Source organism: Eublepharis macularius, chromosome 18 (genome assembly GCF_028583425.1).
Source record: "Eublepharis macularius isolate TG4126 chromosome 18, MPM_Emac_v1.0, whole genome shotgun sequence".
In the NCBI taxonomy this organism is placed as follows: Eukaryota; Metazoa; Chordata; class Lepidosauria; order Squamata; family Eublepharidae; genus Eublepharis; species Eublepharis macularius.
The window spans coordinates 2723705-2747335 of NC_072807.1; the positions used below are offsets into that span (position 1 = coordinate 2723705).

A 23631-nucleotide genomic window follows, 5' to 3' on the forward strand; every position below is an offset into this window, starting at 1 on the left:
ACCCTGCTGGTTCGAGTCCCGTAATTACTAGAACTCGGTGGCTGACCTTGGGTAAAAGTCTCAATTCCCTAGCGGTTCTGGGGGAATAATGATGATTCTGACTTTATCACAGCCCCTGACTGTGATATCACAGTCCAGGCAAGTCAGATCTCATCAGATCTCAGTACCTCAGTAGGGTTGGTCTTGGTTAGAAATTGGATGGGAGACCTCCAAAAAAGACCAGTGTTGCAGAGGCAACAATGACTGGATGACATTTTCCACCACTAAGGGGAAAGAAATCACATGCCCCCTATTTACATAGTTGCAGCCATAGTTACTATTTAACAAACGAACTGGCATGGCCCAGGATGGAAATAAGGAATTCAAAGAGGTCCTGAAGGCACACCAATAAATAGTCTAGCGGCTAGACTCTCAGATGGGCAAGAGAGGCATTCCAGTGTGGGGGTCTGACTCCAGATAGGTAAAGGGGTGCCCCCTCCCCAGATTAAAGAGGAGGCAAGGGCCATTAAGGGCACAGATCTCGGTTAAGCCTTCAACCTGAGGACCCTGAGCTATCAGTTTTCTCCCTCAGCCAGGAAGAAAGGGCAGCTGTTAAAAGAAGGGAAAATTCCCTAGCAGGTCTTCCTCAGGAGCCGTATCCTAGAAAGCTCCCTAAGGTGATGAGGATCCTGGAGTCTTCTCCCTTAAGGGCTAAGGGGTTGGAGAGAATCCTCCCTAGAATCAGGAATAACCTCATCAGGCATTCCCTTCCAGTAGTCTCTCATACTTGTAGAAGTCTAAGAGGGAAACTCTGGCAAAACTAACTACTATTATTTCCCTTCTTCCCCAAGTCTTATACATTAGTTCCAGGGGTTACTGAGAGGATCAAGCTGCCATTGGTGGATGATCTGGTAACCAGCCTGCCATCTAATCCTGTGCTGCCCGTTGACAAGGACGGACTACCTAGGATTCCAGCATCAAGTGGTTTGAACTGGCTGTGTGAAGAAAATTGGAAGTTTCCGCTACATCCTTCAGAGCATTGGTGACAGCTCCACTCCTTCCTAGAGTCACATTCTCTCGGGTCTCAGACCTGGCTGCAGTGAGCAGTAAACCCCTGCCAAAGAGCAAAACTAAGAAAATAGCCCCAGCAATATGCTATGCTGTGGTCAACAAGGATCATGGTTTTCAGGCAACCAGGCACAACACTTAGCTTAGAAATTGAAACGTGGACCATTTGCCCCAAAGCCAAAGTAACTGTGGTTCCTTTCAAAGATATCAGCCTGTCTGGAGAAACTCTAAATAAAGGAAAGCAGACCAGACATTGAGAGGAGAGTAGTACCTTCTCCCTCAACAAATCCGATCAGAATACTAAAGGGCCAAAGAAGGGAACTCTATACCAAGGCAGCAGGCGCGATGGTGTTTGGGGGATGCTTACAATGTTTGACAAACCCTTGGCAGCTAATAATAAGAAACAGGCAGGTGTTGAATGCTGTGATCAGTGGAATTCAGTTCTGTGTCACCTGGTCCCTTTTCCCCTAGATCCAAAGGAATTTGGTCAAATAAAATAGATGCTTAGGAACAAGAAGGTCGGAATGGAAAGGCTAAAATTTGTCATGACTGCTATTCAGAAGGGAGATTGTTTGGCTTCCATCGATCTCTCAGAGGCACTTCCAACATTGGGCCCTTTCCTTTGAGCTGAAAACGGCACCTATGGTATTCACCAGAATCCTAGTATCACTGATAGCATGGCTAGGCCATGGAGAGTGGCTCCTTTCCCATATCCAAATGACATCGTGATCTGCGCACTTCAGAAATGCCTGTTGCCATCCCATGGGGCGTTAGATCACAAGAGGTCCAAGATAGTTGAATTGCCAGAGATCCTCAAACAGGAAAACAACCAGTGGCTGTACCTCATTCAGTCCCACGATGGTGTCCGACTCAAGGAACCAGAGAGAACAGAGATGACCATGGACATGTCTTTGGGGATGGGGATCCCGCACCCAAGGAAGAATGGGATAGGGCATCTGGCTGAAGGACAAATGATCAACAGAGTAAACCCTTTGGAACTCAGAGCCATCATACACGGTATGGTGGAATCTCAGAATCTTCCCACAGGTCACTATATGTTTATACAGAGGACAACTCTGAGGCGGACTGGCTAAGCCAGAAAGTGATGAACCAAGCAGAATGGATGCTATCCAGAGAGATTCTCAAACTGGTCTACCAGAGTTTTCAACAAGGCGCAAGGAGAAGAAACCCTCAAACCCTAGGGATAGATGATGTGAGCAGGAAGCTGCCTTCACATGTCCTGTATGTCTGCCACAGTACAGCTATTGCACAGAGCTGTTCAGAAGATCACACAGTAAAGTGCAGAAGTGATGCTAATAGCAACCTTCAGGTCCAGAAAGACATGGTCTCAAAACCTGAAGAATCTTTCAAGCATGGATCCCTGGCACCTCCACTGCAGGAGGGCCCATTGATGCAGGGATCAATACGACACCCCTGACCAGCTCTGACAAGCCTCACAGTGTGGAGGTCGAACACAAACTGCTAATAGGGTTGGACTAAACAGAAGGAATGATTGGTACTGTGCTAGCCTCCAGGAAGAGTTCCACAGAGTCTATAAAAATTTCTGCCAAGTTCCCAGAAGAGTGCATGGGTAGAGTCATATAATCTTTTGGGGCTAATTAGGGAGTTACTATCCTTTCTTCAAGAGGGGTTGAAGAAAATACCAACACCCTTAGACAACAGGTAGTGACCATCCCAACAATTAGGGGTTCTAGGAAGGGATGTTCCCTTATATATTACCTTCACGGCAGTGGATTCTAAAAGGGGACCTCATTGTAGAATCTTCCAAGGATTCACTGTTTTTTTCCCCCACGTGAAATCTTAATCTGGTATTAAGCGCATTATACAAAAGATGCCTTGAGCCTATGACCTCATGTCCCCTAAAGGAACTGACCTTTAAAGCCATCTCTCAGATGAGAATAAAATCAGCTAGACAAGTGTCAGAATGGCAGGCACTAGTTGTAGCTATACCCTTTCCTTCAAGATGGTAGAGCAAATTATGAACAAAAACAACTTTCTTCCAAAGGTGAACTTCATGTTTTCATAGGACAGGAGAGATAGTACTTCCCTCCTTCTAATCTAGTCCAAAGCACAGGAAGAAAATAAATAAGTATCACTACCTTGATATATGTAGAGATGTGAGATTCCACTTGGGCAGGACTAAACAGTGTTTCAGAAGTCTGGGATGCTAGTTGTGTGTTTGCAAGAGGTCCTTCTTGGGACCTAGAGTGTCCTTTTCTTGGCTAAGTGGGTAAAGCAGACGGTATATAATTTGGGCATGTCAAGCCAGAGGTCTGGAGATGCCCATAGATGTCAAGGTGCACTCACTAAGGGAAACAGTGACACAGGCAGCCTATAAATCCTTTAGTCATTAGAAACTATCGATACGGTGGTCACATGGAAATCAGTATATTCTCTCATCAAGAAATCTAGGATAGATAAGTTGTCCTCCCCAGACACAACCTTTAGCACAAGGGCACTACTACACACCCTCTAGGCCTGGAAGCCGGACTACCCACCCTGGGGTACACAGCTCTTGTATGTCCCAAAAGTAACAACTGCCCCACTCCTAGGACCACCGAAGAATGGAAGATTTGTATTCACTTACCGTGAAGCTTCCTTTCTCGGTGGTCCAGGAGTGGGGCAGTCCTGCCCACCCGAGTTTTTTGCGGGGCGGCTTCTAGGATTGGATGAAGAGTTAGGATGATAGTCTTCCTCCCCATGGATTCAAGGGAGGGATCTATTAAAAAAAATTGAGGGGAGTTATTATTTTCCCTTCTGGTATCATGATGGGGAGTCAGGGCTTGGGAACAGACTGATGATTCCAGGGACAAGCCCCTCCCCTCCGGGATCAAAATCAGCTGACTGACCCTGCCTTTGGAAAGGAGGAGCTATATCCCAAAAGTAAGGACTGCCCCACTCCTGGACCACCGAGAAAGGAAGCTTCATGGTAAGTGAATACAAATGTTCCATTCTTCTCACCCATCTTTATGGCTAGCTCTTGCAGGCCACCATTACACTCTCACTGTTTGGTCCTTAGTAAGTCTTGACCCCCTGTACAAGTGACAAAAAAGTGCTGAATGTGGTAATGGGTACAGAATGTAACTTCTTGAAAAGCCCAGCTTTTGTTAGGGAAAAGGTGTTTCTAGGGCTTTAATGGTGCCCCAAATCTGAACTCAGAGAAGCCCATGAAATGCAAACTGCAGGCTCTAGCAGCCCGAGTTCACTTAGGGATTGTGCAGGAAAGGGTGGCGGGGGGGGGGGGCGCGTTTAACCCTTCTGTGCAAGAGCAAAGCATGACTGATCTCTGAAGTCAGCAGAACTGCTGAATTTCCTGGGGGTAGGGTGGGGGTTCAGTGTCCCATAAAGTTCCTTTCTCGGTGCCTAACAGAAGCAGAATAATTTAAGAATCATTAAAATATACAAATGTCCTTAACTTCCACAGTACGTATGTACTGCAGGACCCAGCTTTTCTTCGAGCCGTTTGGAGTATGTAACAAATAGTCTATCGGCTATCAGTAGCTCCCTGGCTGTTGCAGAGTAGCTCATGGCTCCTGTAGCAGGCCCAGGGAAAGATCACAAAAAAGACCGGCTCTAGGCTTTTCCAGTTCTCTATTTCATAGCCTTTCCCCCTGCGCTGCTTAGCGGCTCTCTTCATTTCTAAGGTTCATCTCAGTCCATGTTGTTTCTAGGACAGAACATATATTGGGGTCAGGGAGTAGCTTGAGATATTTTTATTACTCACAAGTAGCTCTCATTAAAGATAAGGTTGGCAACTCCTGGCAGGATTGTGTTATTTCACTGTACCAGCTAAATCCCATAGAAATTAAAAGATATCACCTCCACCCCTGTTCGTTTTGTGATGCCCTAACTCTGTCCACCGCATCAAATCTGTGGATGACACAAAACTGGAAGGGCCTGCAAATACCCCCCCCCCCCAGGCCAATTAGAAAGGCAAAATTAATCTTAAACCAGAATGCTTAGCTGATTAACAAGACCATGGAAGTGAACCTGCTAGGAGGGATCTGACTAGCATTGTTGAGGATTTCGAAGATTGCAGGTCATTCGTGAAATGATCACACACTGGAACTGAATTGGTTGATGCTTACTTTACCCCTTGCTTCCAGCCTTGTTAAGTATAACTGTCTTTCTTGACAGTGAGATGCCTTGGTTGCTAGCCATGCAAATTTGGTTCGTCATGAAGGTCTTAGGGACAGGAGAGAGCAACCAGGAAAACTGTAGCACAGCCTGCTGGAATGTACCCAATACAGCCAGGTCTCTGTGTTGTCTCCTCTTTGGCCACCCTTAATAGTGCCCCAACTCGGGGCTCAGATAGCACAGAGGTCCATGAAATGCAAACTGCAGGCTCAAGCCACTTCAATTTTTACCTGGGGACTGTGCAGGAAGGAGAGGGGGGGTTAACCTTCCATTCACTGAAGTACAGTGGGACAACCATCTCAAAGAGAAGATTTTGGATGTTGCTAAACTGCAGCCGATTCTCAGTCATTTCTTTTTCACTCTTCACCTTGGATTTTTCACTTTTAATATCAAAAATGTCTTGGGAAGGCCATGACAGCAACTCCTGCACACAGACTTCCTGTTCTGTTTCTCAGATTTTGGCTACCATTGTTTGGGAAGCTGATGTCTAGGCTAGAATGTCACAAAAATGTCAAGAGAGATGCTGATGATGTAGCAACAATAAGCAATGAACATGTGACTGGCGGAAAACATTCCATTTTTACCAGTACAAAATATTAGGCTATGGATGGCCATGACACTTTTACAACTTTCTGGTCCAATATGGAGAAAAATGTGCGCAAGAAACAGGAGTGGCCCAAGACCCTTGAGCACACAGGACAAAAAAAAAAAATCCAAATGAAATCTTCTCTTTTGCTGATCACCCTGAGCAGTGAGATGTTCTGGTGTGTGCACCAGCCCATAATGGAGGTTGCTTTATTGTATTTTACCTCATTTACTCTGCCTTTCATTCCAATGGGGACGCAAAGTGGTTATTCTCCTTTCCTCCATTTTATATCTCACAACATCCCTGCAAGGCAGGTTACTCTGAAAGTGTGTGACTGGCCAATGTTACTCAGCCGGCTTCCACAGCAGAGTGAGGAATTGAATCTGAATCTCGCAGATCCTAGTCCAACATTCATTATACCACATTTGTTTGTGTAGGAGAACCACCTACCAGAATGTGCCCAGTGGGTCCAGGTCTGTGTATCTCCCACTGTGCCACCCTTGATGGTTCCCCAAATCTGCTCCCAGGACTCAAATAGCAGAGAGGTCCACAACACGCAAACTGTGGGCTCAGGCAGCCTCACTTTGCCTGGGGACAATGTGAGGAAGTGAGCAGCAGCACACCAATACACTTCACTGCCTATCACCCTGCTTCTTCTGGCAACAAATAACACACACTCAATGAATTCATCACATGGGGGCCCCTCTCTTCCCATGATGGATATATCGTTCCTGGAGATTTGGGGGGGGGGGGTGCCTGGAGAGGGTGCGGTCTGGGGAGAGGAGGGAACTCAGCTGGAACGCGAGGCCATACAGCCCACCCTGCGAAGCTGACCGGTCCTCCAGTCTGGAGAGCAGCTGAATTCCCAGAAGGCCCGACTTGAAGGCTGCAGACCCGACAGTTCTGCACCGTCACCGCAGTGGTGGCAAAAACCAAACCGCCAAGTCTGGGAGGGTCAGAATTGCGCGGGGCGGCGCTGCCCACCCCCGGCAGAGGGGGCGGCCAGGCACTCCTCCCCTTTCCTCCGAACCGGCCAACCCGGTCCCAGCCCAGAAAAGGGGTCCTTTGGAGCCTTCGAGGCTGAGCAGGCCGTCCGGAAATCAGCCCCGAGCACAAGCCTTGGCCCTGGGTGCCTCCCTAACCCCACCTGGGACTCTCCCCCGCCCGCGGGCCCCGCGCCTGAGAACCCGCTGAACAGTCAGCGGGGCTCGATGGGGCCAGCCCCCCCCTCCAAAGACCTGCAGGGGCGCTGCGCAGCGGGGCTCCCCACGGCCTCGCCCCCCCCCGCCTCTATGGAGATGAAGGCCACGCGGCAAGTCCGCGGCCTCTCCTAGCCGCCACCCCCCGGGTAGGGGCAGGCGAGAGGGGCGCGCGGCGTCCTGGCCCGAGCCGGGCCCTGTTCCCTCTCCTGCGCGGGCTGCGCCGCGCTCCCTCCCCGCTCCGGCCGGGCCTCTGCAGGGCTCCCCTCCCGCGCCGCCCCTTCTTTCCGCGGGGCTCGCCATCCTCCCCCGCCGGCTTCCCCAGCGCGGAGGCGCCGATTGGGTTACACGGCGCGCTCTCCCCGCCGCAGCCCCGCCAGGGCCCCGGGCCGGCCTCCGCGCTCGCGCTCTCCCTTTGTGCCGTTGCCTGGTAACCGGGCGAGGGGGATGGGGCGAGCGAGGCGAGCGCGCCCGGCCAGTGAGTGCGCTCGGCGTAATCCTTCAGGCGAGGCGCTGCATGCTGATCAGTTCCAGGCGGGCGCAAACCAAGACCAGGCGCGGAGCCCTGCCCTGCTGGAAGGGACTGGGAAAGGCGGCGCGCGGCTGGCAGCTTCGGCAGGGGGCGCCCTCTCCGCGCAAGAAGCGAAGCTGGCCCCGGCAGAAAACGGAGCTGGGCTCGCAAGACCGGCGCACCGGTTGCGCTGGACGGACACGCAACCTGCGGACCAGCTGTGTGCGCAAATTCCCGCGGGCGCACGTGCAATCCATCTACAGTGTCCATTTGATTTCTTTTCTTTAAAAGTGCAGTGAGCGATTCTCACTTTATAGTGGACGGCTAAATGGATACAAACCAGGAAAGAGGGGAGCTTTGCCTCTCGAAAGTTCACACCTTGGAAATCTAGTTGAACTCTAAGGTGCTGTTGGACCCGGATCTTCAACACGGCTGCCCTCCTGAAACTAGGCTAGTGTAGTGCCTAGCGTCGGACTAGGATCTGGGAGACCCGCGTTTGAATCCCCTCTGCCTGTCATCGTAACTTACTTCACGGCGTTGTTGTGAGAATAAAATGCAGGATGGGGAAATGATGTAGGCTGCTTTGGGTCTCCATTGGGGAGAAATTTAATCTACAATATACATTTATTCACATATTAGTCCCCAGTTTCATTCATAAAATGAACTCACTTTGGCTGATGTATATGCAAACAGGCAGGATATATACATATTCACTGTAATAAGAACAGGTTGCAGTGTACACTTCATAGATGCAGAGGAGTTAGCCGTGTTAGTCTGTGGTAGCAAAATCGAAACGAGTCCAGTAGCACCTTTAAGACTAACCAATTTTATTGTAGCATAAGCTTTCGAGAATCAAGTTCTCTTCGTCAGATGCCTGATACAGAGACTGGTCAAATACAGAAGAGGAGGAGGGAGAAGAGGCAATTGGGGGGGGGGGAGGGAGCAACCAAAACATTCCTTTGCTAGTATATGTAAACATCTCCTTTTGGTTTGTGGATCAGTTGGCTTCAAAGGAGTTTGCCCTGCTAGTTTGTAGCAGCCAAACAGCTAGACCATCCAATTCCAATGCAGTATGAACCTTCATTTTCCCTTATATTTCTCACATTACACTCTATGCATGCACAGCTCAGCATGTGATTGAAACCACGTTTATCTAGGTACTGGTCCTTTCTTAAAAAGAGGTGTACACATGTATGTTCACTGTGACATGTGAACAGGGCTTCTGTTCATGAAATATTTGCCCATTTTAGGTCTTTGTTGTAGGGGCGAAGCTTTAATAGGCTGTTGTATGTGAAGCAAATTAAAACACAAGTCCGGTGGCACCTTCAGGACTAACAACATTTCAATATGAGCTTTCATGAGTCACAGCCCACTTTGTGAGGGCGAGATTCCAGTCCAGCGGCACCTTAAAGGCCCATAAGATTTCTGTAGTAGAGGCTTTTGAGAGTCAAAGGTCCCTTCATCAGATACAAGGGGAGGGAGCTGATGGAGGGAACAGTGACTCTTGAAAGCTCATACCCTGGAGATCTTGTTGGCCTCGAAGGTGCTTCTGGGTCCAAATCCTGCTGTCCTATTGCAGACCAATGTGGCTATCCACCCGAAACTGTCCACCTTCACAGGCTTCCTCGCCTGGCATCTACTAGAGCCCCTTACTTTACAACAGAAGATCCTCCACGTTATGGAGTGGGCTGCCTGAGGAGGTAAAGGTATGTGTGGATCCTCTTCGGAGGTTTTAGAAAATACTACAGGGCTGTGCTGTTTGTGAGAGCATTTGAAATGAAGAGCAGGGTTCTGGGGAGTGTTTTGGGAGCAGTTTTTCTCATGCCTTAATGGAACAAATTGTGTGTTGCCTGGAGCCACAAAGGCAGGATCTGAATGCTTGAATAAAAGAAATATGTGAAAGTGTTATGAGTCAAATATGATTATTATATACCTCCATCTAAAAATGCCAGAAGGGTATCTGCATTTGTCTGTGGCACCAAAGATCAACAGTCATGTGGCATTTTAAAGACTAACCCAATTTTATTCCAGCCTAAACCCAATTCAGTAGGACTAGGATTACAGAACTGAAAGATAATGGAAAAACAAAAATCTGGTAGCTAAAAGTCTTTAATATTTTGTCCCAGCATGCTCAGGGGTCACACTGAAATATATGTTAGTCAGTCTTGAAGGTGCTGCAGGACTTCTGTTCATTTTTTACTCATCTCACCTTCAGCTCATGTTAAGAGCTAGTGTTGCATAGTGGCTAAACTATAGATCAAAAGTCCCCAATTAAAATCTCATCTCTGTTATAAATTTCCTAGATAACTTTGGGGGCTGCCTACCTAACAAGGCTGTTGTTAGGATGCTGAGATCACGTATGCAAAGAACTTGGCTGAGAATGCTACATATTATTCAGATCTCCTTATTGCTTACATGATGTGTTAAGCAATGTCTGATCTTTTGAGTCACTTCATTGGAGTGCTCCAAAATGTTCTGATGCAAAATATTTCACAAGTATACCAACGTGAGTTCTGATCAGAAGTCCCATGTCAGTCAAGGATTTCCCAATCTAATACCTCACTGCTGCACTGTTGGTACATTTCTTAAAAGCATTTCAGCCCACAAAGTGGCTCACATACCCTTCAAATGTGATGCATTATAATTGGTAAACTACATATTGTGAAAGGGAAGTCAGTAACTGAGCATGGGCCTTGGACAGGCAGAGAACCCGTGTCTCAGTTCTCCATCAGTAAAATGGAGATATTTGAAGGATCTCCTTCTCTCACATGTCCAGTGTCACCTTAAAGACCAACAATGTTTTTGTTAGTCTTTAAGGTGTGACTAGACTTCTGTTTAATTTTGCTGCCATGCAGTAAAGGGCCACCCCTCTGGAATTCTTCTCTCCTATGAACCTATACAACAGTTAAAATTCATAGGCCCCACTCCATAGGTCATTACTTTCCAAAGCAAGGTAAGTGAGTACCAGAGATTAGATTTTTCTGTTGTAGTGCTGAAAATTTGGAATTCCCTCCCTGCCAAAACTCATCTGACGCCAAACTGGATATTCACTAAGCATCAGGAAATGACATAGCTGTGTATACAACAATCTGTAAACTCTGGGAGCAGGCCTTCCCTGCTTCTCCCTCCTACTGTAGCCCATGAGCCCCCCCCCCACCTGTGTTGTTTAAGGGGTCACTGGACCCACAGAAACAACATATGGGGCAAGGTGAGGTTGCAGTAGGAGGAAGAAACTGGTGGAAATCACCACCCTCTCTTTTGTAAGTGGAGATGACCTTCCAGTGGCAAAACTGCTTAGCTGGCTATATCCCAGGTTTATTTTCACACACCATTTGCCAAGTTATTTGTGCTGCTTTGGATCTTGGCTTATAGTTGATACTATTAAATTAGAGTTCCGCTAATTTTACATAGGTCTTACTTTGTATTTTGTTTTTATTGCTGTTATTTTTATTTTTCTGAATTCATTAGCATCCCTGTTTTGTTATTTAAAATGGATTTTGTAAGCTGCCTCAAAAGTATGTTTTTATTGAGATCATGGCATATTTTAAAAGTAAATATGAACCATCTACCTTCCAAAGAGTTGCAGGGGATGAGAGAATTACCATGGAGCGCTTTCACCAGCAATCTATAGTCAGACAAAAATAAGAATATAATGTATGTAAAGCCCAAGGCATCAAATTTGTCAGCTGCCCAAAATTGTGAAAACTCAGGAAAGCCAAAGGAAGGGATGTTTGGAAAATCTGTATTGCCAGTCTGTGGTTTCATATAGGCACTTAGTTTTAATACCGTCTGCATACTCTATCAGTGTTTTCAACTCCTGAAGCACTAAAACACCTTAAATGCAGCAAGGCTTTGGGTACGGGAATAGTATTTCCAAGACTGGAAACACTTGCATATCTGGCCTGGGAACTATTTCTTTGGATATGGTAATAAACATTATTTATCTCCTTCATTTATAACTTACCTTCCTACCCAATGGGGACCCAGAGTGACTTACATTGATTTCCTCTCCTCCATTTTATCCTCACCACAACTCTGTGAGGTGGGCTAGGCTGAGAGTCTGGGACTGGCCCAAAGTCACCTAGCAAGCTTTCATGGCAGATCAGGGGTTCAAAGCTGGATCTCTCAGATCCTAATTTGACACTCTAACCACTACATGACACTGTCTCTAATAAGACTAGAAGTCCAATCCAATATTACCCTCGTGGTGTTAGGAGCTGTGCTGTGAGATTCCTCTTCCTGTATTGCTCAGGTAACATCAGATGACTCCAGCTGGGTAGGAGGAGCCCAGAGTGCAACATTCCCCCACCCCTGCTTGGTTTTGGGGAACTGCAGATATGACCCTACGGTAGAAAGCTGGACTCACACTGGAGCCCAGCTTCATGTGGCAACAGGTATGTCAGAATGGGCCTTAAGAGCCATCCTACACATTCTGAAGACTCAGGTGGAAGACTGAGGTGGCAGAGTCCTGGACTGCATCACTTCAGTGATGTTCTCCCCATGTGAAAAACTCTTCCCTGCAAGCAATAAACTAACGTACTTATGGGGCCATTCTAAACAGAGTTACACCCTTCCAGTGGACTTAGAAAGGTGTTACTTGCTTAGGGTGGCACTAGATCAAGATGGGTAACCATGTTAGTCTGCCTGTAGTATTAGAAAAGAGCAAGAGACCAGTAGCACCTATAAGATTAACAAAATTTGTGGTAGGGTGGGAGCTTTCACTAGCCACAGCTCACTTCTTCAGATACAGCAGCTAGAATGTGAGTCCATCTGTCCTTATACTTTGGTGAGTGGAGTGATTTCAGAAGCCAAATAATAATAGCAGGTGTGATTGGATTAGGAGTGGAGGAACCAGCGATGGTAATGAGACAAGAAACCTAGGTCTCCATTCAATCCAGGTGGATGCATTGTCTAGAGCTTCATTATCAGTTGTTACAATTATCAGTTGTAATTCAGTCTCTCTTTCTAACCTCCCTTTGAAATTCCATTGCAAGATAACCACTACTTTTAGGTCATCAACGGAGTGTCCTGGATGGTTAAAATGTTCCTCCACTGGTGGGACTGGGAAGTGTCCCCAGGATGGCTCTGTTAGTGTGCCCTCTTGTGTTAGTTCATTCTGTACAAGGGGCTTTTATGTTAGGGAGTATAGAAAAACAGGACCCTCCTGCCTTCCTTCTGAAGTTGTACAGTCCCATCACCTCATTCTATGATGTGTGGCTCTGTCTTTTCAGAAGAGCAGAAAGGCTGGTATATGGAAGCAAACAAAATTTGGGGCCTGATTCACCCCTAAATCCTGTGGAGCTGAACAAGAAGCGATTTATTTTCATGGGAGATTTGAGCTAGGTCTGGTAGTGTAAGGGGACAAAGGGCAATTCTGTCTCGGGCTCAGTGGTGGTTTTTAGCAGCTGTGGGAGCAGATTATGGCCTAGTTTAAATATGACATGGATGGGCAAGGAGAATTTACCTACACAATGTTCCTCCAACCCAGTGTTTCTTTTAAAATGGACTCTCAGCAATCTTAGCACACACAAGCAACATCAACCTGGGTCATTTTCACACACCTGTGAACCCTCCAGAAAATTGTGCAAAACTCACAGCATGACAGCGTCTTCATAGTGCGATTTTCCATCATGATCCAGTTTAATGGTGCAATTTCTGACGTCATCACACCACTAAATGGGATCATGATGGGAAGTCGTGCTATGAAGACGCTGTCGTGCCGTGAGTTTTGCAAGTTTTTCCGGAGAGTTTGGAGGTGTGTGAAAACGGCCCTGGTCTATGGAGCTCTGGTGTGCTGAGGGCCCACCTTAAATAAAACCTTGGGCTCTTGCAAGCGAGCACATATGAGTGCCATTTTTAAATCGGATTGAGTCTAGATTACACAGGTGGCTTCGTGAGTTGGCAGGATTCCGAGATGATAAAGCAAATCATCAGTCAGTCCTTGAACATTTAGAAAAGACAGATCTGATTATTAAGAGCCAGCAAGGGTTCCTCAAGTACAAGTCATGTCAGACAAACCTTATCTCTTTTTTTGAGAGAGTTACTACATTGTTGGATCAGGAATGCTGTAGACATAGTTTATCTTATTTCAAAAGGCTTTTGATAAGATTCCACATGATATTCTTGTTGACAAGTTGGTACAATGTGGTTTGAATCCTACTACTGTTAGGTGGATTTGTAACTGGTTGAGAGATGAATAGAGGGAATGCTCATTAAGTATGCAGATGATACTAAATTGGGAGAGGTAGCAAATATGGTAAAAGACAGGGTTATGCGCCGGGCTAGCTTTGAGTAAAGCGGGGCTCCTCAGGTCTACAATCCTATTGGGATATAGGGTTAGCAGCAGCCAATCATTCCTCTGGGATATGAACCAATTGCTGCCTTGTAAACACTTTATCTTTTGTCAGCACATGCAAATGAAGGATCCTCGGCAGGGCCGGTGCCAGAGGCTTTGGCGCCCGCGGCAGCGTGTGCGCGCGGGCGCGCCACGGACTGCGTGATGACATCATTGCAGACGTCATCACGCGCCGCAGGGGGGCTGGGCGGCGTGTGGAGGACCGCCGAGCGCAGAAGCTGCGAGCTGCTGCTGGAGCGGCGCGCGGAGGCTGCTCCGTGCGCCGCCCCAGCAGCAGCTCACGGCTTCTACGCCCGGCTGGGGCGGAGGAGCACGCAGCGGAGCCAGCCAGCCCCGTGCTTCCACCGCCGCCGCCCCCACACGCCCCAGCCGGGAGCAGAAGCTGCGAGCCGCTGCTGGGGCGGTGCGTGGAGGCTGCGCCCGGCTGGGAAGTGTGGCGGCGGCAGCGGGGCTCGAGCGGCGCACAGAGGCTGCGCCCGGCTGGGGTGTGTGGCAGAGGTGGTGGCAGCAAGGGGCTGGCTGACTGGCTGCAGCAGCTTCGCTGCACGCGTCTCCACCCCCCAACACCCCTTCCAGCGCCCCTCCAGTGCCCGCGCGCCCGAGGCCACCGCCTACCTGGCCTCCATGCGCGCGCCGGCCCTGATCCTCGGTGTCTGTGTTCTCATTGGGGGGTTACTAAAAGGGGGCGTAGTTTGGGGTGTATATATCTGGCTCCTTCGGGAGCGCGAGTATGTAGTATTTGCAATAAAGTTACTCGCATGACCTGAAATCACTGCTTGGCTGAAATCACTATGAGCACAAGGCTCAAAACTTAATAGACAAAATCAAGATTCAAGGTGATCTTGACAGGCTGGAAAACTGGGCTAAAAGTAAAAATCAACTTCAGCAGGGATAAATGGAAAATTCTGCATTTAGGTAGGAAAAATGAAAGTCATAATTGTCTGATTGGGGAGACTTGTCTTGACAGTAGTACATGTGAAAAAGATTGGATGGTCTTAAGTAGACCATCCACTGAACATGAGTAAGCAGTGTGATGTGGTAGCCAGGGCCGGTGCCAGAGTTTCTGGCGCCTGCGGCCACTCGTGCACACGCGCGCAGAGCGCGCGCATACGCCGCAGACTGCGTGATGACGTCATCGTGCGATGACATCATCACGCAGCGCAGGATAGCTGGGGTGGCACGCAGAAGCTGCTCCGTGCTCTGTGCCCGGCTGGAGTGTGTGGGGGCAGAGGAGCGCGCAGTGGAGCTGGCATGGCTGGCTGCAGCTGCTGCTGCAGCCATCCAGCCCCGTGCCGCTGCCACCACCGCCACATGCCCCAGCCGGGTGCAGAAGCCATCAGGCTGCTGCTGGGGCGGTGTGTGGAGCACAGAGCAGCCTCCGCGCGCCACCCCAGCAGCGGCTCGCGGCTTCTGTGCCCGGCTGGGGCGTGTGGCGGTGGCGGCGGTGGCACGGGGCTGGCTGGCTGCAGCAGCAGCTGCAGCCCAGTCACACCAGCTCCACTGCGCGCGCCTCTGCCCCCTGACACCGCCTCCGGCGCCTCTCCAGTGCCCTTGCGCCCGAGGCCACCACCTACCTGGCCTCAATGGGCGCGCCAGCCCTGGTGGTAGCTAAAAAGGCAAATGTGATTTTGGGCTGTCCAGGTCATGCATAGTCATGTTTCACTTTACTCTACTCTGGTTAGAGCTCACTTGGAATCGTGTGTTCAGTTTTGGGCACCACAGTTTAAGAAGGATGTTGACAAGCTGGAATGTGTCCAAAGGAGGGCAAGAAAGATGGTGAGGGGTCTGGAGACCAAATCCTATAAGGAAAGGCTGAAGGATATGGGCATGTTAGCCTGGAGAGGAGGTGACTGAGAGCTGATATGGTAGCTCTCTTCAAGGGCTGCCACAGAGGATGGAGCAGAGTTGTTTTCTGTTGCCCCAGAGGGTCCTACCAGAACCAAAGAGTAAAAATTAAGTCAAAAAAGTCTTTGTCTAAACATTAGGAAGAACTTCCTGACAGAGCAGTTCCTCAGTGAACCCGGGTTCCTCGGGGAGTGGGGGGCTTTCCTTCTTTGGAGGTTTTTAAGAAGAGGTCATCTGACAGCAATGTTGATTCCATAACTTGGTATGAATTTAGGCAGATTATGAGATGGAGGGCAGAAAGGAATGGGCTGGTGCTAGAGTCCCATGAGCTCTTCTTATATGCCCAGAGTAATGCCGATTGCCACTTTGGGGTCAGGAAGGAATTTTCCTCCAAGCCAGATTGGCCAAGTATCCTGCAGGTTTTTTGCCTTTGTAAAGATTTTAACTGTGTGTATGTTTCTTTAAATGCTTGTTTTGTTACAGAAGAAGGGGGGTGAAAGAGAGGGATGAGTGAGTGAGGTGATTGGTTGATGACTGAGAGTATAGGTGGAGTTGAGAATTGTGTGTGGAGTGAAATCTGATTGGACAATAGCAGTACTCTAGGGGTGGAGTGAGCTGTGTGCGCCTGAGACAGTGCATTCATTCTGGGCAAAGCAGGCAACCTGTGTGGAAGCCTGAAAGGATTCTCATTCTAGTTCTAGAGGAGTTAGCCGTGTTAGTCTGTAGTAGCAAAATCAAAAAGAGTCCAGTAGCACCTTTAAGACTAACCAATTTTATTGTAGCATAAGCTTTCGAGAATCAAGTTCTCTTCGTCAGATGTATCATGCATCTGACGAAGAGAACTTGATTCTCGAAAGCTTATGCTACAATAAAATGGGTTAGTCTTAAAGGTGCTACTGGACTCTTTTTGATCATTCTAGTTCTGTCAGGCAATCTATGTGAAGCCCGAACTGTGTGTTTCTGAGAGAAAATATTCATTTTGGGCGAAACAGGCAACCTATATGGAAGCCTGAAAGGATTCTCATTCTAGTTCTGTCAGGCAATCTGCGTGAAGCCCGAACTCTGTGTATCTGAGAGAAAATATTTATTCTGGGTGAAGCAGGCAACCTGTGTGGAAGCTTGAAATGATTCTCATTCTTGTTCTGTCAGGCAATCTGTGCGAAGCCCGAACTGTGTGTTTCTGAGAGAAAAGCGAAGCAGGCAACCTGAAAGGATTCTCATTCTAGTTCTGTCAGGCAATCGGTGTGACGCCCAAACTCTGTGTTGCTGAGAGAAAATATTCATTCTGGGCGAAGCAGGCAACCTGTGTGGAAGCTTGAAATGGTTCTCATTCTAATTCTGTCAGGCAATCTGCATGAAGCCCAAACTGTGTGTTTCTGAGAGAAAATATTCATTCTGTGTGAAGCAGGCAACCTGTGTGGAAACTTGAAAGGATTCTCATTCTAGTTGAGTTGAGAATTGTGTGTGGAGTGAAATCTGATTGGACAATAGCAGTACTCTAGGGGTGGAGTGAGCTGTGTGTGCCTGAGACAGAGCATTCATTCTGGACGAAGCAGGCAACCTGTGTGGAAGCTTGAAATGATTCTCATTCTTGTTCTGTCAGGCAATCTGCATGAAGCCCGAACTGTGTGTTTCTGAGAGAAAATATTCATTCTGGGTGAAGCAGGCAACCTGTGCAGAAGCTTGAAAGGATTCTCATTCTAGTTCTGTCAGGCAATCTGTGGGAAGCCTGAACTGTGTGTTTCTGAGAGAAAATATTCATTCTGGGCGAAGCAGGCAACCTGTGTGGAAGCTTGAAATGATTCTCATTCTTGTTCTGTCAGGCAATCTGCATGAAGCCCGAACTGTGTGTTTCTGAGAGAAAATATTCATTCTGGGCGAAGCAGGCAACCTGTGCAGAAGCTTGGAAGGATTCTCATTCTAGTTCTGTCAGGCAATCTGCATGAAGCCCGAAATGTGTGTTTCTGAGAGAAAATATTCATTCTGGGCGAAGCAGGCAACCTGTGCAGAAGCTTGGAAAGATTCTCATTCTTGTTCTGTCAGGCAATCTGCATGAAGCCCGAACTGTGTGTTTCTGAGAGAAAATATTCATTCTGGGCGAAGCAGGCAACCTGTGCAGAAGCTTGAAAGGATTCTCATTCTTGTTCTGTCAGGCAATCTGTGGGAAGCCTGAACTGTGTGTTTCTGAGAGAAAATATTCATTCTGGGCGAAGCAGGCAACCTGTGCAGAAGCTTGAAAGGATTCTCATTCTAGTTCTGTCAGGCAATCTGCATGAAGCCCGAAATGTGTGTTTCTGAGAGAAAATATTCATTCTGGGTGAAGCAGGCAACCTGTGTAGAAGCTTGGAAGGATTCTCATTCTTGTTCTGTCAGGCAATCTGTGGGAAGCCTGAACTGTGTGTTTCTGAGAGAAAATATTCATTCTGGGCGAAGCAGGCAACCTGTGCAGAAGCTTGGAAAGATTCTCATTCTTGTTCTGTCAGGCAATCTGCATGAAGCCCGAACTGTGTGTTTCTGAGAGAAAATATTCATTCTGGGCGAAGCAGGCAACCTGTGCAGAAGCTTGGAAGGATTCTCATTCTAGTTCTGTCAGGCAATCTGCATGAAGCCCGAAATGTGTGTTTCTGAGAGAAAATATTCATTCTGGGTGAAGCAGGCAACCTGTGTAGAAGCTTGGAAGGATTCTCATTCTTGTTCTGTCAGGCAATCTGTGGGAAGCCTGAACTGTGTGTTTCTGAGAGAAAATATTCATTCTGGGCGAAGCAGGCAACCTGTGCAGAAGCTTGGAAGGATTCTCATTCTTGTTCTGTCAGGCAATCTGCATGAAGCCCGAAATGTGTGTTTCTGAGAGAAAATATTCATTCTGGGCGAAGCAGGCAACCTGTGCAGAAGCTTGGAAGGATTCTCATTCTAGTTCTGTCAGGCAATCTGTGGGAAGCCTGAACTGTGTGTTTCTGAGAGAAAATATTCATTCTGGGTGAAGCAGGCAACCTGTGTAGAAGCTTGGAAGGATTCTCATTCTAGTTCTGTCAGGCAATCTGCATGAAGCCCGAAATGTGTGTTTCTGAGAGAAAATATTCATTCTGGGTGAAGCAGGCAACCTGTGTGGAAGCCTGAAAGGATTCTCATTCTTGTTCTGTCAGGCAATCTGTGCGAAGCCCGAACTGTGTGTTTCTGAGAGAAAATATTCATTCTGTCTGGCAAACTATGTGTGAGCCTGAGAAAAAAAGTCTGTTTATATCTGAGCGATTGATCTATTTAATTCAGGCAAGCTGTGTGGAAATGCATGATTGAATCTAAATCTGTGTAGTTTATTCTCTTAAAGAAGACCTGTGTGGATAATTACTCTGTGTGACTGAGTCTATGGGGAAAGAACTTTAAGAACAGATAACTATCTTTGGAACTACCAAGCTTAAGAAATAGTGTGAAACCAGTATGCTTCATGAGCCGATAAAGGTTTATTTTGGTTCTTTCTTGTTCTTTTTTCTGTTCTCTCCAGCATATATGTGATTTCTATATATCCCAGTATTATCCTCAGGGCCCCAGTCTCATGAAGGAGCCTAATGCTTAGGCACATTATTCATGGAAAAATTAAATTAACTAGTTTGGAATTTAATTCCTGGTGGCAGCATTATATATCCAGAGGGTGAAAGAACAAGAGGGTTTAAGTTGCAGAAACCTAACTATAAGATAGAAAGGGGGTCATGACAGCCTTTCTCTGGACATAGAGCAGTGGCCACTAGGGGAGTGGATGGGAGGCAGCTGTGAATGTCTTGTATTGTGCAGTGGGCTGGACTAGATGACAATCACTATACGTACTATTAGAAATGGGCCGCACTTCAAAAAGCTTGACAGCCCCTCTTTGTGAGCACCTCTAAAGAAAAGCAATTGTTTTCTGCAATAAGATAGCCATTCCTTCTAGCAATGACTATTTACTTTGAACCCTTCTTTCCTCATATACTGCACTGGGTTATCTCCATTTTATCACCACAATATCCCTGTATGGTAAGGTTAGGCCGAGAGAGAATCTGAGTGTTCTAAGATTAGACCATGAGCTCCATGGCAGATGGATTTGGACTTGCGTCTCCACAGTCTCTCTGTGAAGTGCTAACAACTATTGATAGCAAACCAGATAGCAAATTCTATGACGATTTAAACTTGGATCACTGGGCTCAGAATCCAGAATGTCAAGCCACTACCTCATGGGGACAGTACCAGTCGGGTCCTTGAAGTGGGGGGAAGTGATTCCCCCACTTGCACTCTTCACCTCCTTCTGCTACCTGTGTGGACCGTAAGTGAGGTGTAATGATTAGTGCGTCGGAAAAGGAACTGGGGGGAAGACCCCAGTTCCAATCCCCACACTGCCATGCCAGGGTCATGGGCGGCCTTGGGCCACTTCACTCAGCCTCACTGAACTCACAGGGTTATTGTGAGGACAAAATGGGGGAGAGTGATGTGCGCTGCTGGGAAGCAAGGTGGGGTAGAAATGAGTAACAACTCAATGAATTTTACTTTATGGAAAAATGGTCTACAGGTGTTTAGTGTTTTTTTAGCTCAGTGTAAATTAGTTCCAGAATGCCAAATTAACTCTAGATTCTCTGGTGTGTGTGTGTGTGCTGTCAAGTCACAACCAATGTATGGTGACCCTTCATGGGTTTTCTGGACAAGGGATAAGCTGAGGGAAGTTTGCCATTGCCTTCCTCTGTGGAGAACCCCAGTCTTTCTTGGTGGACCTTCCATCCAAGTGCTGGTCATCATGGCCCACCCTGTTTAGCTGAGCTTTGACTAGTCTGGATCCAGAGGAGTTAGCCGACTTAGTCTTTAGTTGCAAAATAGTAAAGAATCCAGTAGCACCTTTAATACTAACCAACTTTATTGTAGCATAAGCTTTTGAGACGATGCATCTGAGAAATAGAACTGTGGTTCTCAAAAGCTTATGCTTCCCCTGGGTTCTGGTTTGAGTGCCTTTCTAGGATTTAGGAGGCCTGGATTTGAATCCCCAGTCTGCCATGGAAGCTTGTTGGGAGACCCTGGGATAGTCTCATCCTCGCAGCCTGACCTACCTCACAGGGTTGTTATGAGGATAAAGTGAAGATGAGAATGATGTAAACTGCTTTGGGGAGAAAGGTGGGGCACACATGAAGTAAATAAATTCATGATTCCATCCCATTCATACAGTCTTGGGAATCATACAAGCAAAGTTCCTATTTTGTGTTTGGAGGTGGAGAGTGCTGTCAAGTGATGGCTGACTTATGGTGACCCTTGGTGGGGTTTTCATGAGAAGAGACTAACACGGGTGCTTTGGCATTGCCTGCCTCTGCAGGTCTCCCATCCAATTACTAACCAAGACTGATCCTGCTTAACTTCTGAGATCAGGCTTACCTGGGCTATCTAGGTCAGGGTATTTGTGCTTAAGATGTCCTAATTACACCATATCATGATTACAGAGTACAGCCTGGGCCAGGTTTTCCTGGGCCATCCAGATAGCAGTGTCTTCCTCCATTTTTCCTAGGGCTGCCTCTCTCTTCTCTCACTACACAAGAGAAGGGAGGGAACCTACAGAGCAGACAAAAGGGACCCACATTTGGGAAATCCTTGAGGGGCAATGCACTTCCTCTCCACCCCCTCCCCCCCAGCCTGCTGTCTCAAGGCAGGCCTGGAGATAGAACCACCCCATGGCTTTCAGATTGCAGTCCTAGCCCTTCTCCCTTTAGATATTCATCTGCATGAAAACGACACAGAGTAATGCCGGAAACCATTCTGCAGTCTTCACCTGGGAGCTCCTTCCAGCCTGGCCCCTTGAGCAAGTCCCCAGAAGTGGCTGCGCTTTCCCGGGGTAGCCTTGCCCGGCTCGGAGACTTTCCGTATCGCCACCGCAGCATCAGCGCTCTGCTGAGAACGCAGCCCTGGACGAGCGACGGTTTCCCCAGCAGCGCGCCCCAGCACCTCCTGCCGCCCCGCGCTCCTTTCCTCCGTTTCCAAGGAGGGCGGGAGGCCTGGCTCGGGAATCCCGCTCCTGCGGGATCCGCTCCGCCTCTTCTTTCCTCCTCCCCCCCCCCCACCTGAGCTTTGCCTTGCCAAAAAAAGCTCCCGGCATCTCCCATTCCTTTGTACTGGGGATGGAGAGGGGAGGAGGGATCGCGGGGAAGCGGGGGAGGGGCGGGGGCCGGAGCGCAGCCCGTTCGGGGCGAGGGGAGCTCGCGGGAAGCCTCCCCTCCCGCCCCAATTGCTGGTCTTGCCCCCCCCCCCCGCAAACGCCCGCTGCCTGAGCAGATCCTGCCCGGTTCTGGAAAAGGCCCCCTTTGGACGCGGACCCCCTCCCAGGCCGTCCTAACGCCACCGCTGCCTCTGGCGCCGGGCGGGACTTGCTCGCGAGGAAGCGGCGCCTTTAGGACAGCGGCCAGTTTCACTGCACAGCCACACAGTCCCCCCCCCCCCCGCCCAGGGCTCCGGGAAGCGCGGCCCCGGCCCGCGAAGCATCTCCCCGCCCGCGGCTCCCCGGCGCAAACATTTCCCTGGCGAGCGGCGGCGGCGATCGATGCGCTGCGGACGGAGGGGGGCGCGCGGGCGGGCGGGCGCGCGCCGCGGGCGGGGCGGGGGAGGGAGGGGGCCGGCGGGGCGTTCTGGGCGCTTCGGAAATGGGAGGTGGCCACGGCGGCCGGCGGCGGGCGGGCGCAGCGCTGGGCGAGCGCGCGAGCACGGGCACGGGCACGGGCACGGGCGGCGGCGCCTGAAGCCGGGGCGCAGCGGGGGCGGAGGCGGAGGCGGCCACCGAGAGCGGAGGCGCGGGGGCCAGCCGGCCCGCTCTGCCCACTCCCCCCCTCCTCCTCCTGCTGCGCCGCGGCCCCAAAGGAAGAAGCGGGCGGGGAAGTGAGGGGCCGCCGCCGCCGCTCCAGCTGGCTGGCCGAGGCTCCGCTCCGCTCCGCGCTCCTTCGCCCCCCTTCCCCCTTCATTCGACCTCCCTCCGGAGCCCGGTAAGTGCCCCTGCCCCTGCCCCTGGCGCGCCGCGCTCTCGCCCCGGGCTCGGCCCGCCGTTCTCTCGAGGCCGAGGTGGGACGGAGGGAAGGAAAGTTCGCGGGGGGTCGGGAGCAGAGGCAGCCCAGCCCTTGGCGCCGCGAGGGAGGCTGCCCGCCCCGCTCGCATCTCTCGAGGCTGGGCGAGCCCGCTCCGTGCAGCCGATCTCGGCCGGACCCTCCCAGCACCGGCGCCCTCCGCCCCGCTCCATCCGCCGCCTTCCAGCGTGGCGCCCCGTCGGCTCGGCTCGGCTCGGCTGCTCCCTCGTGCCCCGGCCGCGCACGATCCTGCCGGAAAGCGGCTGCCCTGCCCGCGGGCCCTCGGCACCGAGCAGCCCGCGGTCTCGCTCCGGGGGCGACGGCTCGGCGGGGGATCGGAGCCGAGGGAAGGACGCGCGTGAGCTCCGCGCCGAGACCGGCTGGGGAAACCGTAACATGGAGGATGGAGGGATGGATGGAGGGATGGATCCAGTTGCGAGGGGAAGGGAAGGGAGGCGGCGCAGCTTCCCCTGCCCTGCCGGGCAAACCCTGCGCAGAGTCCCTCCGCCTCGAAGCTTATGGCGATGGATGTGCTAGGAAGATAGCCCCCCCCCCGTGCCGCCACCGCCGGCGGGGTCGAGTGAGAGCGCCGCGACCCTCCTCTTGGGCGGGGGGCCTGGCTGCTTGGGATGGAGCGCCCCAGGCCCAGAAACCCGCCCGAAGCTGGGCCTGCTGCTTCTCAGAGCCCCCCCCCCCGTCTCCCCACTCATAATTCCCCGTCGTGGATCTCTTGTGAGCCCCACCGAGCAGAACCTTCTCCATTTTGTATTACTCAGCAGGCACCAAAATCCTTGGCAGGTATTCTTTTGCACATCTTTACAACAGCCCTCTGAAGTAGGCCAGCTGGATTGCTGACCAGCAGGGAGAATAAAGCTTTA

The 23631-nt window shown here is 49.9% G+C and overlaps 1 protein-coding gene across 3 annotated transcripts in view; it reads left to right on the forward strand.

The window, feature by feature from the left end:
* ATN1 (atrophin 1) overlaps positions 1–23631 on the forward strand; it is a 63233-nt gene that overhangs the window by 9762 nt on the left and 29840 nt on the right. For 2 of the 3 annotated variants that reach the window (XM_055002416.1, XM_055002415.1), the window contains exon 1: positions 22427–22675. The exons of the other annotated variant lie outside the window; for it this stretch is intronic. The gene's annotated coding sequence lies outside the window, so the exon portion shown is untranslated. Of the gene's footprint in view, positions 1–22426; positions 22676–23631 lie in introns of those variants that run through there. 3 annotated transcript variants of the gene reach the window in all.